Raw genomic sequence first — 17,306 nt, 5'->3', positions numbered from 1 at the left:
ATTAACAATATTCTGACGAATATGCAATGAAAGATAAAAACAAGTTTATTTTTCTTATAGAATGTCTCATGCTTCTTACTCATTTTATGTTTCTCGTTGTCAGTGCGTAACTACTTATCAGCCGCAGGAATGCTAAGTTTTACTACTGAGAAACGAAGAGACATATAGATGCAAATATACGCTATCTCGCGTGAAACAACATCAGATACATTAACCAGAAGGAATATCCGATACATATAAAATTCATAGCGTAGTTATTTATACATACGGAATATTTCTTTCTTTTTTTTTTATATTTATTAGAATATTTACAATCAATTCTCGTTGAGAATTTTCAGTAACTTAATTTGGCGTGATACAAAGACATGGATTATAATAGCTTTATATTGTTGATTCTAGTAGGACTAAGGATTTAATCTAGTGGGTATTTTCTTTTTAGTCTGCGGATCTGGTCCGTCGTGTCCAGTAGTTGGGTGACTAGTGGGTTGTGGTGGTTGTTGACGCTTGTGTTATATCTGCTTCTGGACTTGTGTATTTCGTCTTTGATTGTAGGTATCTTGAGGTCTCGGTGGATTGTTTCGTTGGTAACATACCAGGGTGCATTTAATAGGGATCTTAGCGTTTTCGATTGGAAGCGTTGGAGTATTTCAATGTTGGACTTACTTGCTGTTCCCCATAGTTGGATTCCGTAGGTCCAGACAGGTTTTATTACGGCCTTGTAGAGGGTTATTTTGTTCTGTATGTTTAGTTTGGAGCGTCGGCCCGTGAGCCAATAGAATTTTCTTAGTTTTTCCTTTAGTTGCTTTGTTTTTTCCGAGATATGTTTTTTCCAGGTTAGCCTCCTGTCCAGGGTCATGCCCAGGTATCTTAAGGAGTCCTTGCTTGGGATTATTGTGTTGTTAATGGTGACCTGGGGGCAGGTTTGTTTTCGGAGCGTGAAGGTTACATGGGAGGATTTTTTTCGTTTATTTAAAAACCCCATTTTTGGAACCACTTTTCCATGGAGTCGAGACTTCGCTGGAGAGTGGATGAGGCAATTGCCGGGTCTGCGTGGGTAGCTAATAGTGCTGTGTCGTCGGCAAATGTTGCTATTGTTACCTCGTTTGATATGGGTATGTCGGCAATGTAGATGGAGAATAGTAGGGGTCCGAGGACACTACCTTGCGGTATGCCGGATTCTATTGGGAATGTTGCAGAAGTGGCGCCTAGACATTTAACTATGAATTGTCTGTTGGTTAGGTAGGATTTTAAGATGGAGTAGTATGGGTGGGGTAGGATTTTTTTAAGCTTGTAGAGTAGCCCTTCATGCCATACTTTATCGAATGCCTGTTGGATGTCTAGGAATACGGCTGAGCAGTATTTTTTCTTTTCAAGGGTTTGGCTGATCATGTGGGTTATGCGGTGGATTTGCTCTACTGTTGAGTGTTGTTTTCGGAAGCCGAATTGGTGATCTGGGAGAGTTTTCAATTCTTCTAGGAGTGGAAGGAGACGATTCGTGAGCATCCTCTCGAATAGTTTAGACAGGGTAGGTAAGAGACTGATTGGGCGATAGGAGCTGGCTTCATATATTGGTTTACCGGGTTTGGGGATGAGGGTGATTTGTGAGATTTTCCACGCCTTAGGAAAGTGTTCAAGGCGGAGGATGGCGTTAAAGATTGATGCGATGAGTGCAATCCCTTTTATGGGGAGTTCCTTGATTGCTTTATTTCCTATTAGGTCGTGACCTGCTGCTTTCTTGGGGTTTAGGCGACTGATTGCTTCTATGATCTCTGCAGAAATGAAGGGTTGAATAGGAGGGGACATTTGGAAGGGAGTGTGCAGGTATTCGGTGACGTCCGCTGCAGCTATGGAGGAATGGGGTTGGAATACTTCAGTCAAGTGTTTGGCAAATAGGTTGGCTTTTCTATAGGGCTACGCGCCCATCCACTCTGCGGGCGGCGGATTGGAGGTATTATTTGTGGGGGGTGCGTGAGTTTCCTGGAGGCTTTCCATAGTGAGTAGTTTGAGTCGGCTGTGGGGGACAGGCTGGCGAGATATTTGTGAAAACGGTCATTATTGTAGTTCTTTATGGTTTTGGATAGTTTTCTAGTTGCGTTGTTTAGTTTGCGTTTGTCCTCCGGTGTTCTATGGGTCTGCCATATGCTTCTTAGTCTACGTTTTTCTGCTATTTTTTTAAATATGTGCTGGGGGTATTCGTGATTGCTGATGGACGTTTTTGCCGGTGTGGAGACGCGGATAGCGTTTATTATGCTCGCATTTAGGTATTCCGTGGCTGCTTCGATTTCGTCATTGGTTTTTAGTGAGGTTGAGGCTGAAGTTGTGTGGGTAAAGACTTCTCTAAAGAGCTGCCAGTTGGTGTGTTGGTTATGAATGGAGCCATTAGGTGTATTCTCGATGATAGTTGAACTGACTGTTACTATCACGGGGGAATGATCAGAGGAGAGATCGGCCGAGGAATTGATTTGGACGTGTCTTGGCGAGATATTTTTAGTTATGAAGAAATCAAGGAGATCGGGTATTTTGTTTGTGTCGGTGGGCCAGTGTGTGGGTTCGTATGTGGTAAGGTAGTTGAGGTTGTTGGATATTATGCTGTTGAGGAGGTTTTTGCCTCTTACTGTAACCAGTCTGCTGCCCCATTGGGTGTGTTTGGCGTTGTAGTCTCCTCCAGCTATGAATCTATTGCCCAGGGTGTCCAGGCAGTCGTCAAAGTCTTCTTTGGCGATGGAGTGTCTGGGAGGGCAGTATACAGCTGAGGTGGTGATTGTACCATGATAGTCTTCTATTGCTACGTTTGTTGCTTGGAGGTAGTCTTTCTGGAATGGTGGAAGTTCGTTGTGCTTGATGTTTGCTTTGATTATGATTCCGGTGCCGCCGTGGGCCTTTCCGTTGGGGTGTTGGGTATGGTAGAACTTGTATCCGTTTATGTTCAGGTAGTTTTTGTCGGTGAAGTGGGTTTCAGATATGAGCATTATGTCGATTAGCTGGTGTTTTAGGAAGAGTTCTAGCTCAAGTTTGCGTTGCGCTAGACCATTGGCATTCCACAGAGCTATGCGTCTTGGTTTTATTTTGTGTCTGGGCGTATTAATTTATCCATTATGAGCGTTAATAGCGATAGCAAATTGTTTATTTACTCTGATTGTGTATTTTCGAGCTATCGCGGGGAGACGCGGTCGTTAGAATACGCGCCAACGGGAGTCGTAAATTCCCGTTACGATTAGAATGATCGACACCACGAATAGTTCGATTCCCGTATTTCGAGTAAGATAATAGGGGTGATTCAGGTATGATAAGACTGTGGCTCACAGAGTTAAAATTTATATTTCCAACACTTAGTATACACGATTGAATAGATATAAACACTTAATAACTTAGAACGGTATGAGACTTAATGTTAGAAGTTAGGCGTTAGATCTTTGACTGTGGTAGGAAACTTTGAGAGATATAGGAACGGTGAGAGTTATAGGGAATGCAGGAACTCTAGTCACCGTGAGAGACGATGGAAAACTCTGAAGCTTATTCTAATGTGAATAAGGAGGAAAGCTTGGTATGGGTGTGCCCTTTGAACGAAGAACGCGGATTCGTTGCTTACATTTTTAGTTAGTAGAGTGAGGGCAATAATCCGCGATGTCGATTGGTTGGGACCAATGTTAGGAAGGAAGAGAGGAGGAAGAAACCTCCTACCAACTTTGGTCCTAGGCGACATTGTTTACAGGGAAACTCAGATTTTTCGTTAGGTATATCTCCGCTTTCTTCGTAATTCTTAAGAGCACATAATAAAAAACCGGCCGAAAATACTTCTGGAATTAGAAAGTCTCTTCTGGCAAACAGATGTGCTTAGACCATGTGTGCGAACAATGCAGCTAGAATTGCAATTTTATAGTGGGTCCTTGGGCCTATGGAGTGTTAGAAGGACGGCAGGTAGACCGGTGGTTGGCAAGCCGCGCGGGATGGCGTGCAGATGTGTTGCGCGACAGAACAGATTGTTTCTCTATTAGCTTTTCAAGTCTTGAGACGTTGTCTGTGTTAGGTGAGGTGGGGGCACTATTTTGGGGAGGATCCCTGTTGTTATTTGGTGTATTTTGAGTGCCTTGTACCGCTTGGGCATAGGAGTTTGAGGGAGTGGTGAGTTTGATAGGGCTGGGTGTTTGATTGGTTGGGGGGATTGGGGTAACGGTGGATTTCGGCGAGCTGGGTGTTTGGTAATTTTCCTCTTTTGTTCTAAGTTTGGGGTATTTGCTTGAGTACAGAATTTTGTAGGCTGAGCAGCCTTTGTAGTTGGCAGGATGGTCACCTTGACAGTGGATGCACTTCGCTGGGGTTTCCGGTGATTTCCTGCACTGGTCGGTGGGGTGTGTACCTGCACATTTGACGCAGCGGAAGGTGTGGTTGCAGTATTTCTGCGTGTGCCCATATCTTTGGCACCTTTTGCATTGGACTATCTCCTTTTTGGTTTGCGGTGGTTCGAATTTAACGATGGCGTTCATTAGGCGACTGATATTGTAGATTTCCTTGTTGTTTGGTTTCTGTTTTAAATCGATGAAAAATAGGGATAGCGGGTCTTTTGTGACTCTATGCCTTATGTTGCTGACATTTGTGACTTCGTGGCCGAGTTTCGATAGTTCTATTTTTAGTTCGTCGATGTCTGCGGAGTGGTGGATGTTTCGTAGCACCACCCGAAAAGGTCTTTCTTCTTTGAGTTGGTAGGTGTGGAAGTTGGCATTCAGGGCCCTGAGTGTCTTGATGAGCTTCCTGTAAGCTTCTGGATTCGTCGGCAGGATTTTTACTTGATTGTTGGTTATTTTCAGGTTATAGTCCTCCTTGGAGATATCTCTCTCCCAGGACTTGGTCATTGTCTGGATGTCGATGACATCATTAATAAATATTGGTGGGGGAGGGGGGCGTCTCTGTGTGTGGTGGTTAGGTGGCGAGCCTGCGGTTTCCATGGCATCGTTGGTGGATTCCAAGATTGCGAACCTGTTGTGGGTGTTGATTTGCGTTGATGGCTGTTCGTTCGAGATTGTGTCTGCTGGTTCGGTTTTGCGTTTTTTCGCCTTATTGGCGTCGTTGGCACGGGGGGATCTGCTGAGCTTCTGCCACGGGGGGAGTAGCGCGGGGTAGTGATGGGTTTGCACAGGCGAGCCTGGTCGTGATTGTTGGGCCATCATCGAGCTAGCTATTTCAATATGAATAACTAGTCGTGAGGCTATGCGGCAGGGATCGGGTTGGGGTTAGTTGCGTAGGCTTTTCTTCTCTCTGGCGGATAGGAAACACTTGGGAAGATAGGAGCACGTTGTGTTCACTTTCGACGGTTGGGTGACACGTGTTGCTTTCGAACTTCACTGGGCACTAGAGACACGTCTGCACGCTTCGGCACTCGACAGCGAACTGCGTATATTTCTTTCTGTATGAAATATTCTTTCTTCTGAATTCTTATTATAAATGTATGTCCATTTCCTACCTTAAAATGTCTCTCCTTTGAAAAACTCCATTTAAATATAACGATCAACAAAATATTACCAATAAAAATATTAAAACGAGATGATGAAAGAACCTTTTAATGAAGTACAAATGATTATTTCAACTTTAATTCTGTCAAATTTGAATTGAATCATTTATAAGCCGAACAGGTGTATAAAATTTTATTGCGTAAAAATCGTGAAGCTGAAAATTAGGAACGAATAACGAATGGGTAACCTAGTTTCATTAAAAGGTACGTGTACGCCGATCCGCGTAACAACTTCGACACTCCAATTATTATAAAGCATGTATCCTTCAGAGATTTTTTGCGCGAACGCAAGATACCTTTTACACGTGCAACTGAATAAGTGGAACGTGATTTTCAATATTTCTTCTTGTAGAACTTGTAACAACGTAACTGTTTCACGAATATTTTCCCTGACACTTTTACAACGATGCGTAGAAATCTCCTTTTCTAATTAATAATTTCAGCATTTCTCTGAACAGTTTCGTTGCGATTCAAAAATATACAAAGCTTACGACGTGGTTGTTTAAAAATATTTATATGTAACAAGATTTCGAATTTGTCACATCAATCGCGATCTCAGCAGGTGTAAATTAATTCGTTCTAATGAACGAACAAATTAAACGGCTCGTGACAAAAATTATCCCTGTCCATGTTTGTCTTTCTAAAACTAATTCAAGGCGAGTTAAATGAATCGCTGTGTACCCTATTCCTGCAGCATGCGTTTTAAAGACCAGCATGCAAGCGTTAACGGTGTACTTATTAATTAACGGTAACTTATTAATTAATTAAATTCGTGTATATCAAGTTTCCTATCATTTAATATTTTCGTGTAACTACAGAGATTTGATACTATGAAATGAAATATAAAACTTGGTAAAAAAACGCGCTTCGTTAGGAAATGAGGGTGATGATGCAAATATTTTTTGTAGCCATTATATAGAATTTCGATGATATAATTAATCAGTATCAACTTACCAGTCCCTGCCGGGAAGAAAGTGACAAAAATAACCTGCAAGCAGATGAGAATTGCAAGTATTTTCGAGTATAGGTCCTTCATGGTTGTAAAAGATCAGGGGATGTTGTCGCTCTAGAATAGGCGAAAATCAGCTGTTTCAATAACTGCTGTGTGGGCACTGGAGTGCGTAGACCAGAAATATCTGCGACAAAAATCAGAATACATTTGTTTTCGCATGATTGGATCAATTTTGTGTAGGACTAAGCTGATTGAACCTAACACGGGATAATTGTCCAACTTACGACCTTAACAAGCCCGCTTGATTCCCTGTAAGTGCTTGAAACTGATGCTTGTATTCTTTCCAGATTAACAAGCTTTGCCCCCCCCCTCTCTCTCTATTTCCTTAGATCGAGTTAGACTGCCACAACATATTATCTTTCTTCTTTTCTTTTCTTTTCTTTCGATCTTTTAAAGCCTTAAATCGCTGGTTATTATAGTGTATACATTCAATTACACTGTAAGTCGTAAGTACATGTTTTACGTTATTTTTCATTTTCCAGTTAAATTCCACAAAAACAAGAAATATACTTCCAACGTGTTTTCACATGTCTCTAGCAAAGATCTCAAAAACAAGTTGCGGCGCAATTTAAAACGACAAATAGCACCGTGTGTCTCGTTGTGGCAACGCACGTGTAACGTAAATCACATCAGAGACTAGGACACACACCGCGGGCAGGATGGTGTCCCGGATGGCATACTTCGAACCCGATGGACCGATGAGGGAAACACATGGCGACCTTGGCGACAATGTATATTGCTGGAGTACCTGAGGATTCATTTATGGCCTAACGGTCCTTCCACCAAATGTTCTAGAAGCGTAGCAACGGTCACGTACGCCTACAGGGTAGTGGGGATAATGAGGGAACAGATGTCACCGAAAGTAAAAAGATTGTAAGAGACTCAGTCTCGTACGGTCACGGCTAGAGCTCAGAAGTGTCTTATAAGTGTATAAACGAAGGAAAAATAAAGTTTTCTTCTTTCTTTTAAATTTCCTTTTATTTTACGTGACATTTTTGGCGATTCGTGCCAGGATCCATCAACTTCAAGAAAACGAAATTACGCATTTCGGGCTACGGTCAACTTTGAAGATTGAGGATCAGTGGACCACTGTAACAGAGCAGACACTTTCGATGTTTCGACAAAGGAACACCGCAACGGAACCTTTCCTACGGGTTAAACGATCAAGGTGAGCAAGCCCTGGATTCTTTTGCCAAATTCAGAACGAGAACAGACAGCACAATTAGTATATCAATGGCAACGCCACGAGAAGACAAAACCGAAACTGTTAGCGCCGCTTTAACTAACAGCGGAATAGACCCAACAGTTAAAGCTTTGCTTGATGCAATGCAGAAACAATTGAGTATGCTTACACTGTGCATGGATGAAGTTCTAGCAAAAACAAAAACGGGAAATGTATCGGAGGCCAGTTCTCTAATAACCGTAGACGAAGTAACCCACATCGCTAAAGATCAATTGGTCCTTCGAGAACCTCGGCCATTACATCAAACACCACCTCAACCATTTTGGGAAAGGACTTTTCCTGAACAATATACGCAACCAGAGCTAAGAGCTGAGAGTGCATTAAAATGCATTCCGATATTAAACGTAGAGGATGATATAGGCGTGGAGGATTTTATTCATGAAATACAAGAAGTAAGAATAATGTGTAGCGAACCAACACTATTACTAAAAATGATTAAAATAGAGAAAATTGTAGGAAAAGCCGCAATGGCAATCCGCAATATTCGTATTACCGAATTCGAATCTCTGTACGAAGCATTGAGACGTAATGTAACTGCACAAGTATCAGTAAGAGAACAGCAGGACGAATTAAGAGGAATGAGGCAAGGATTAACCGAGAGCGTGCAAAACTATAACATCAGATTTCGAAGCGTTTTTAACAAACTCCAACACAGCATTACTAACGAGTATAGAGACGAACTAGCTCGACGAGTGATGAACGAGCAACTATACATGGACTCTGTGACCGACTATGTAAGAGGCCTTCGTCCAGAAATAGGGCAGGCGCTAATGGCTAATCTTCCCCCAAACCTCATCGAAGCAGAAAGGGAAGCAATGAATATGGAAAGATACTTTCGGGAGCACAGCTCTCGCAGACAGATGACACGACAAACAACCGCCCCGCCATTTTATCGTAACCAGGCTTTTCATCCAGTAGACAATCGCCTCGCTATTACAAGTAACACAAATAATAAAACTCCACTCACACAAAACATTCTACCAAGAACGAACAATTTTACGAAGTTTGGGAACAGACCATTAAGGGAAAGTACGCAAGCGAAATGTCCCAAATGCAATCGATTAGGACACCTTCCCAATCAATGCCAAAATTTTCGGATACCGTCTCAAAGAAAAGCCCCTCCAGGAATAAACCACGTTCAAGAACAATCAGAATTAACAATGCTACTTCAGGAAGATTACCCACAATACTACTACAATTACCAGGACGACCAGGATTGCGATTTCTCGTTGACTCCGGGGCAGGAATCAACTTGCTTAAACAAAGATGCTACCCAGGAAAGACAACAATACCAGACACAAAGAAATTCTCCATGGGACATTCCGAATACGAATCTAATTCCAAAGTCAAATTGAATTTGTTCGACAAAAAGATAGACTTTTCTTTAATAGATGACGATTTCCCAATTATAGAAGATGGCGTATTAGGCTTACCCGGCCTGAATCAATATCGATTCGAACTCTCCAATGAAACACTGAAATTAGATAACAACACCCTTCTGCTGCAGCAAGAACCAACCCTTTCACCAGGAGAAACCGTTCAAAAAATTGTATACCTCGAAGAGAAGCCAACGCCAGTGTGCTTTATCAATGGTGACAAAGAAGAAAAGACACTTTTAGCCAATTAGCCTCCATAAAACAATCCTGAAGAAACACTGAGATTTTGGAGGACCAAAATCAATCTAAGGAGGGAGGTATGTAACGTAAATCACATCAGAGACCAGGACACACACACACACACCGCGGGCAGGATGGTGTCCCGGTTGGCATACTTCGAACCCGATGGACCGATGAGGGAAACACATGGCGACCTTGGCGACAATGTATATTGCCGGAGTACCTGAGGATTCATTTATGGCCTAACGGTCCTTCCACCAAATGTTCTAGAAGCGTAGCAACGGTCACGTACGCCTACAGGGTAGTGGGGATAATGAGGGAACAGATGTCACCGAAAGTAAAAAGATTGTAAGAGACTCAGTCTCGTACGGTCACGGCTAGAGCTCAGAAGTGTCTTATAAGTGTATAAACGAAGGAAAAATAAAGTTTTCTTCTTTCTTTTAAATTTCCTTTTATTTTACGTGACATTTTTGGCGATTCGTGCCAGGATCCATCAACTTCAAGAAAACGAAATTACGCATTTCGGGCTACGGTCAACTTTGAAGATTGAGGATCAGTGGACCACTGTAACAGAGCAGACACTTTCGATGTTTCGACAAAGGAACACCGCAACGGAACCTTTCCTACGGGTTAAACGATCAAGGTGAGCAAGCCCTGGATTCTTTTGCCAAATTCAGAACGAGAACAGACAGCACAATTAGTATATCAATGGCAACGCCACGAGAAGACAAAACCGAAACTGTTAGCGCCGCTTTAACTAACAGCGGAATAGACCCAACAGTTAAAGCTTTGCTTGATGCAATGCAGAAACAATTGAGTATGCTTACACTGTGCATGGATGAAGTTCTAGCAAAAACAAAAACGGGAAATGTATCGGAGGCCAGTTCTCTAATAACCGTAGACGAAGTAACCCACATCGCTAAAGATCAATTGGTCCTTCGAGAACCTCGGCCATTACATCAAACACCACCTCAACCATTTTGGGAAAGGACTTTTCCTGAACAATATACGCAACCAGAGCTAAGAGCTGAGAGTGCATTAAAATGCATTCCGATATTAAACGTAGAGGATGATATAGGCGTGGAGGATTTTATTCATGAAATACAAGAAGTAAGAATAATGTGTAGCGAACCAACACTATTACTAAAAATGATTAAAATAGAGAAAATTGTAGGAAAAGCCGCAATGGCAATCCGCAATATTCGTATTACCGAATTCGAATCTCTGTACGAAGCATTGAGACGTAATGTAACTGCACAAGTATCAGTAAGAGAACAGCAGGACGAATTAAGAGGAATGAGGCAAGGATTAACCGAGAGCGTGCAAAACTATAACATCAGATTTCGAAGCGTTTTTAACAAACTCCAACACAGCATTACTAACGAGTATAGAGACGAACTAGCTCGACGAGTGATGAACGAGCAACTATACATGGACTCTGTGACCGACTATGTAAGAGGCCTTCGTCCAGAAATAGGGCAGGCGCTAATGGCTAATCTTCCCCCAAACCTCATCGAAGCAGAAAGGGAAGCAATGAATATGGAAAGATACTTTCGGGAGCACAGCTCTCGCAGACAGATGACACGACAAACAACCGCCCCGCCATTTTATCGTAACCAGGCTTTTCATCCAGTAGACAATCGCCTCGCTATTACAAGTAACACAAATAATAAAACTCCACTCACACAAAACATTCTACCAAGAACGAACAATTTTACGAAGTTTGGGAACAGACCATTAAGGGAAAGTACGCAAGCGAAATGTCCCAAATGCAATCGATTAGGACACCTTCCCAATCAATGCCAAAATTTTCGGATACCGTCTCAAAGAAAAGCCCCTCCAGGAATAAACCACGTTCAAGAACAATCAGAATTAACAATGCTACTTCAGGAAGATTACCCACAATACTACTACAATTACCAGGACGACCAGGATTGCGATTTCTCGTTGACTCCGGGGCAGGAATCAACTTGCTTAAACAAAGATGCTACCCAGGAAAGACAACAATACCAGACACAAAGAAATTCTCCATGGGACATTCCGAATACGAATCTAATTCCAAAGTCAAATTGAATTTGTTCGACAAAAAGATAGACTTTTCTTTAATAGATGACGATTTCCCAATTATAGAAGATGGCGTATTAGGCTTACCCGGCCTGAATCAATATCGATTCGAACTCTCCAATGAAACACTGAAATTAGATAACAACACCCTTCTGCTGCAGCAAGAACCAACCCTTGCACCAGGAGAAACCGTTCAAAAAATTGTATACCTCGAAGAGAAGCCAACGCCAGTGTGCTTTATCAATGGTGACAAAGAAGAAAAGACACTTTTAGCCAATTAGCCTCCATAAAACAATCCTGAAGAAACACTGAGATTTTGGAGGACCAAAATCAATCTAAGGAGGGAGGTATGTAACGTAAATCACATCAGAGACCAGGACACACACACACACACCGCGGGCAGGATGGTGTCCCGGTTGGCATACTTCGAACCCGATGGACCGATGAGGGAAACACATGGCGACCTTGGCGACAATGTATATTGCCGGAGTACCTGAGGATTCATTTATGGCCTAACGGTCCTTCCACCAAATGTTCTAGAAGCGTAGCAACGGTCACGTACGCCTACAGGGTAGTGGGGATAATGAGGGAACAGATGTCACCGAAAGTAAAAAGATTGTAAGAGACTCAGTCTCGTACGGTCACGGCTAGAGCTCAGAAGTGTCTTATAAGTGTATAAACGAAGGAAAAATAAAGTTTTCTTCTTTCTTTTAAATTTCCTTTTATTTTACGTGACATTTTTGGCGATTCGTGCCAGGATCCATCAACTTCAAGAAAACGAAATTACGCATTTCGGGCTACGGTCAACTTTGAAGATTGAGGATCAGTGGACCACTGTAACAGAGCAGACACTTTCGATGTTTCGACAAAGGAACACCGCAACGGAACCTTTCCTACGGGTTAAACGATCAAGGTGAGCAAGCCCTGGATTCTTTTGCCAAATTCAGAACGAGAACAGACAGCACAATTAGTATATCAATGGCAACGCCACGAGAAGACAAAACCGAAACTGTTAGCGCCGCTTTAACTAACAGCGGAATAGACCCAACAGTTAAAGCTTTGCTTGATGCAATGCAGAAACAATTGAGTATGCTTACACTGTGCATGGATGAAGTTCTAGCAAAAACAAAAACGGGAAATGTATCGGAGGCCAGTTCCCTAATAACCGTAGACGAAGTAACCCACACCGCTAAAGATCAATTGGTCCTTCGAGAACCTCGGCCATTACATCAAACACCACCTCAACCATTTTGGGAAAGGACTTTTCCTGAACAATATACGCAACCAGAGCTAAGAGCTGAGAGTGCATTAAAATGCATTCCGATATTAAACGTAGAGGATGATATAGGCGTGGAGGATTTTATTCATGAAATACAAGAAGTAAGAATAATGTGTAGCGAACCAACACTATTACTAAAAATGATTAAAATAGAGAAAATTGTAGGAAAAGCCGCAATGGCAATCCGCAATATTCGTATTACCGAATTCGAATCTCTGTACGAAGCATTGAGACGTAATGTAGCTGCACAAGTATCAGTAAGAGAACAGCAGGACGAATTAAGAGGAATGAGGCAAGGATTAACCGAGAGCGTGCAAAACTATAACATCAGATTTCGAAGCGTTTTTAACAAACTCCAACACAGCATTACTAACGAGTATAGAGACGAACTAGCTCGACGAGTGATGAACGAGCAACTATACATGGACTCTGTGACCGACTATGTAAGAGGCCTTCGTCCAGAAATAGGGCAGGCGCTAATGGCTAATCTTCCCCCAAACCTCATCGAAGCAGAAAGGGAAGCAATGAATATGGAAAGATACTTTCGGGAGCACAGCTCTCGCAGACAGATGACGCGACAAACAACCGCCCCGCCATTTTATCGTAACCAGGCTTTTCATCCAGTAGACAATCGCCTCGCTATTACAAGTAACACAAATAATAAAACTCCACTCACACAAAACATTCTACCAAGAACGAACAATTTTACGAAGTTTGGGAACAGACCATTAAGGGAAAGTACGCAAGCGAAATGTCCCAAATGCAATCGATTAGGACACCTTCCCAATCAATGCCAAAATTTTCGGATACCGTCTCAAAGAAAAGCCCCTCCAGGAATAAACCACGTTCAAGAACAATCAGAATTAACAATGCTACTTCAGGAAGATTACCCACAATACTACTACAATTACCAGGACGACCAGGATTGCGATTTCTCGTTGACTCCGGGGCAGGAATCAACTTGCTTAAACAAAGATGCTACCCAGGAAAGACAACAATACCAGACACAAAGAAATTCTCCATGGGACATTCCGAATACGAATCTAATTCCAAAGTCAAATTGAATTTGTTCGACAAAAAGATAGACTTTTCTTTAATAGATGACGATTTCCCAATTATAGAAGATGGCGTATTAGGCTTACCCGGCCTGAATCAATATCGATTCGAACTCTCCAATGAAACACTGAAATTAGATAACAACACCCTTCTGCTGCAGCAAGAACCAACCCTTGCACCAGGAGAAACCGTTCAAAAAATTGTATACCTCGAAGAGAAGCCAACGCCAGTGTGCTTTATCAATGGTGACAAAGAAGAAAACACACTTTTAGCCAATTAGCCTCCATAAAACAATCCTGAAGAAACACTGAGATTTTGGAGGACCAAAATCAATCTAAGGAGGGAGGTATGTAACGTAAATCACATCAGAGACCAGGACACACACACACACACCGCGGGCAGGATGGTGTCCCGGTTGGCATACTTCGAACCCGATGGACCGATGAGGGAAACACATGGCGACCTTGGCGACAATGTATATTGCCGGAGTACCTGAGGATTCATTTATGGCCTAACGGTCCTTCCACCAAATGTTCTAGAAGCGTAGCAACGGTCACGTACGCCTACAGGGTAGTGGGGATAATGAGGGAACAGATGTCACCGAAAGTAAAAAGATTGTAAGAGACTCAGTCTCGTACGGTCACGGCTAGAGCTCAGAAGTGTCTTATAAGTGTATAAACGAAGGAAAAATAAAGTTTTCTTCTTTCTTTTAAATTTCCTTTTATTTTACGTGACACACGCTTCGTCAGCTTTTTAAAAGCGCTCTCTGTCTGCTTTTTTCTCTCTTCACCGCCTATTCGTTTTTTCTTAACGAGTGAAACCGTTTATACGAGGACGGGAGCACAGAAATGACGTACTGGCAATTCTGTTTCGTGATGACACAAGCAGCCCGGTTTCAGTGAATTAAACCTGGCCCCAAGCTTCCAACTATCTCTCCCTTCCTTTCCTTTATTTTTCCCTTCTATATCGAGTTTGAGGTTTTCTAAATTTCCATTACAATCAACTATGGCTTTTCTCTATTTTATATGTTAGCCGATGATTCATGGCAAAAGCGTCGGCTGTAAAAATATTTGGAGTTGCAACAGCAACAAGTGTGTTTTCTCAAACAGAAAATATTGGAAGCGTACTCGTTGGCAAAACAGTTCACGGATAGTTCGTCCTCTGCTTGTTATTTGTTTCAATACCGTTAGCAAATAAATTCATGAAACATAGTGTGTTTCAACCGCCGTTCGCGGAGAGACGCGATCGCTAGATAACGCGTCAACGAGAGTCGACGTTTCGAGAACTCGCTGCTTGGCGACAGCTATGCGCTCGTCGATACATTGTATATGATCCGGCGGTCAGATAAGACGATCTGACTGAGACATTGTAGGGCCGCGAGCGACTGTTAGAAAATACAGCCTGTGTTAAGCCTCGTGGCGTAACATCCTCCCCCCATTGAGAGGGTACCGATAAAATGATATGGTGTTGAGTCAGGTGCGTCGCTGGCGAATCTCCTTCGCTCCGTGTGGGTGGTCGGACTCGTCTGGATCTGGGTGAATGGGTAAGGGGACCAGTCTTTTGACGCCACGATCCAGGGTAGTTGTTGCCGTCTGCACGGTAGCGGTCCGTATGATTCCGTCGACTCCTGGATGGACCTTGATCACGCGGCCCAAAGGCCATTGCATGGATGGTACGTTATCCTCCCTGAGGACTACTACGGTGCCTTCTCGGATGTCGTGACTGCCCTTGCTCCATTTGTTTCGGATGTTCCGCTCGTTCAGGTACTCTCGATGCCAGCGGCGCCAGAAATGTTGTTTGACCCTTTGAATGTGTTGCCAGCTGGAGAGACGATTGGATGGAGTGTCCCGGAAATCTCGTTCTCGAAAGCTTGTTAATGCATCTCCGATGAGGAAGTGACCGGGAGTAAGGACAAGAAGATCGTTTGGGTCAGATGATATTGGAGTCAGAGGACGGGAGTCGAAGATAGACTCGATTTCAATGATCAGTGTGTTCAAGTTTTCGAATGTTAAGAGCTCGTTACCTGCGACACGTCTGAAATTTCGTTTGAAGGACTTCACCGCAGCCTCCCACAACCCGCCAAAGTGAGGTGAGTTGGGAGGAATGAAGTGCCATTCGATCCGTCGATCGGCTAAAAAGGACTGAACCTTTACCTTATGATCGTCGGACTGCAGGAGGTTTCGGAGCTCTCGTAATTCGTTGTTGGCGCCAACGAAGTTGGCACCGTTGTCAGAATAAATTGTTACACAGAATCCTCGGCGAGCGATGAATCTTCGCCGAGCAGCAATGAAGGCCTCGCTAGTGAGATCGGTGACCAGCTCGAGGTGGACTGCTTTAACTGCAAGACATACGAAGATTGCTACATATACCTTGATTTTGAGTCGGTTGCGATCCTTTCGTTCCTTGATGTAGAACGGTCCGCAATAATCAATTCCGACGTTGGTAAATGGACGAGATTCCGTTATCCGTGCAGCTGGAAGGTCGCCCAGTACGTAATCCACTGGAGGTGGATTGGCTCGGCAGCAACATACGCACTTCTTCAGCGTGCTCCAAACTTGACTACGGCCGTCGATAGGCCAATAAGATCTCCTTAAGGCATATAAGGTAGCTTGAGTTCCGGAGTGGAGATTTAGGAGGTGTTCATGCTCGATAATGAGTGCTGTAACTGAGGATTTGGGTAGAATGATTGGGTGTTTCTGAGTGAAGGGCATTGGTGAGTGACTGAGTCGGTCTCCGACTCGCAATATCTCGTCCTTGTCCAGAAATGGATTGAGTCGTTGCACCTTCCCCTTCACTGCAGAATTTCGATCTGTTCGGAGAGTACGTATTTCATCTGGAAAATAGCAGAGCTGTAACAATTTGACCAATTTGTTATGCGCATTGGTTAAATCATGTGTGGTTAGAGGTCCCCCCCCGATCTTGTTTTTGTCTCCATCGGAGGCAACGAGCGGCAATTCTTATCAGCTTGGGCCAAGAAGAAAATCTCTCCAGTAGACTGTGGTCAGGCGGAGTCACGGACAGACATGTTGCCTTCTTCTGCTCTGGTATTCCAGCTAATGGTACCGGGTTCCACGTCGGCCAGTATTTTTCAGGTTGTTGGAGCCATTCCGGTCCATGTTGCCAAATGGTTAATCGCAAGAAGTCTTCGGGTGATTGGCCTCGCGATATGAGATCTGCAGGGTTTTCGGTAGTGGGAATGTGGCGCCAATCGGAGGTGTGAGTCTTCTGTTGAATCTCTGTCACACGATTCGCGACGAAGGCTTTCAGCGTATGGGGTGATGTATTAATGCAATGTAGAACGATTGTAGAATCAGTCCAGTAAACGGTCCGAGAAATGTTGCTTGGTAACGCTTGAAGGACTGTAGTGGCCAATGATGTGAGAAGAAGTGCTCCACTCAGTTCCAGCCTTGGAATGGTTTGTGATTTGAGTGGAGCCACCTTTGACCTTGCAGTGAGGAGTCGTGTCCAGGCATGACCCTCCGGAGTGATGGTGCGAAGGTAGACGCATGCCCCATACGCCCTTTCGCTGG

At 43.3% G+C, this 17,306-nt stretch overlaps 1 protein-coding gene and 1 long non-coding RNA gene across 2 annotated transcripts in view; one reads left to right on the top strand and one right to left on the bottom strand.

Moving 5' to 3' along the window:
- The window catches only part of LOC105667061, a 100,639-nt gene that overhangs the window by 19,459 nt on the left and 63,874 nt on the right, over positions 1–17,306 (top strand). The gene's annotated exons all lie outside the window — the stretch shown is intronic.
- LOC125385250 (integral membrane protein DGCR2/IDD-like) overlaps positions 6,418–17,306 on the bottom strand; it is a 129,485-nt gene continuing 118,596 nt past the window's right edge. The window contains exon 3 of the transcript XR_007224314.1: positions 6,418–6,642. The gene's annotated coding sequence lies outside the window, so the exon portion shown is untranslated. The remainder of the gene's footprint in view (positions 6,643–17,306) is intronic.

The sequence above is a fragment of the Bombus terrestris genome, chromosome 6, assembly GCF_910591885.1.
Source record: "Bombus terrestris chromosome 6, iyBomTerr1.2, whole genome shotgun sequence".
NCBI lineage: Eukaryota > Metazoa > Arthropoda > Insecta > Hymenoptera > Apidae > Bombus > Bombus terrestris.
This window is presented reverse-complemented; position numbering and strand designations above follow the sequence as displayed.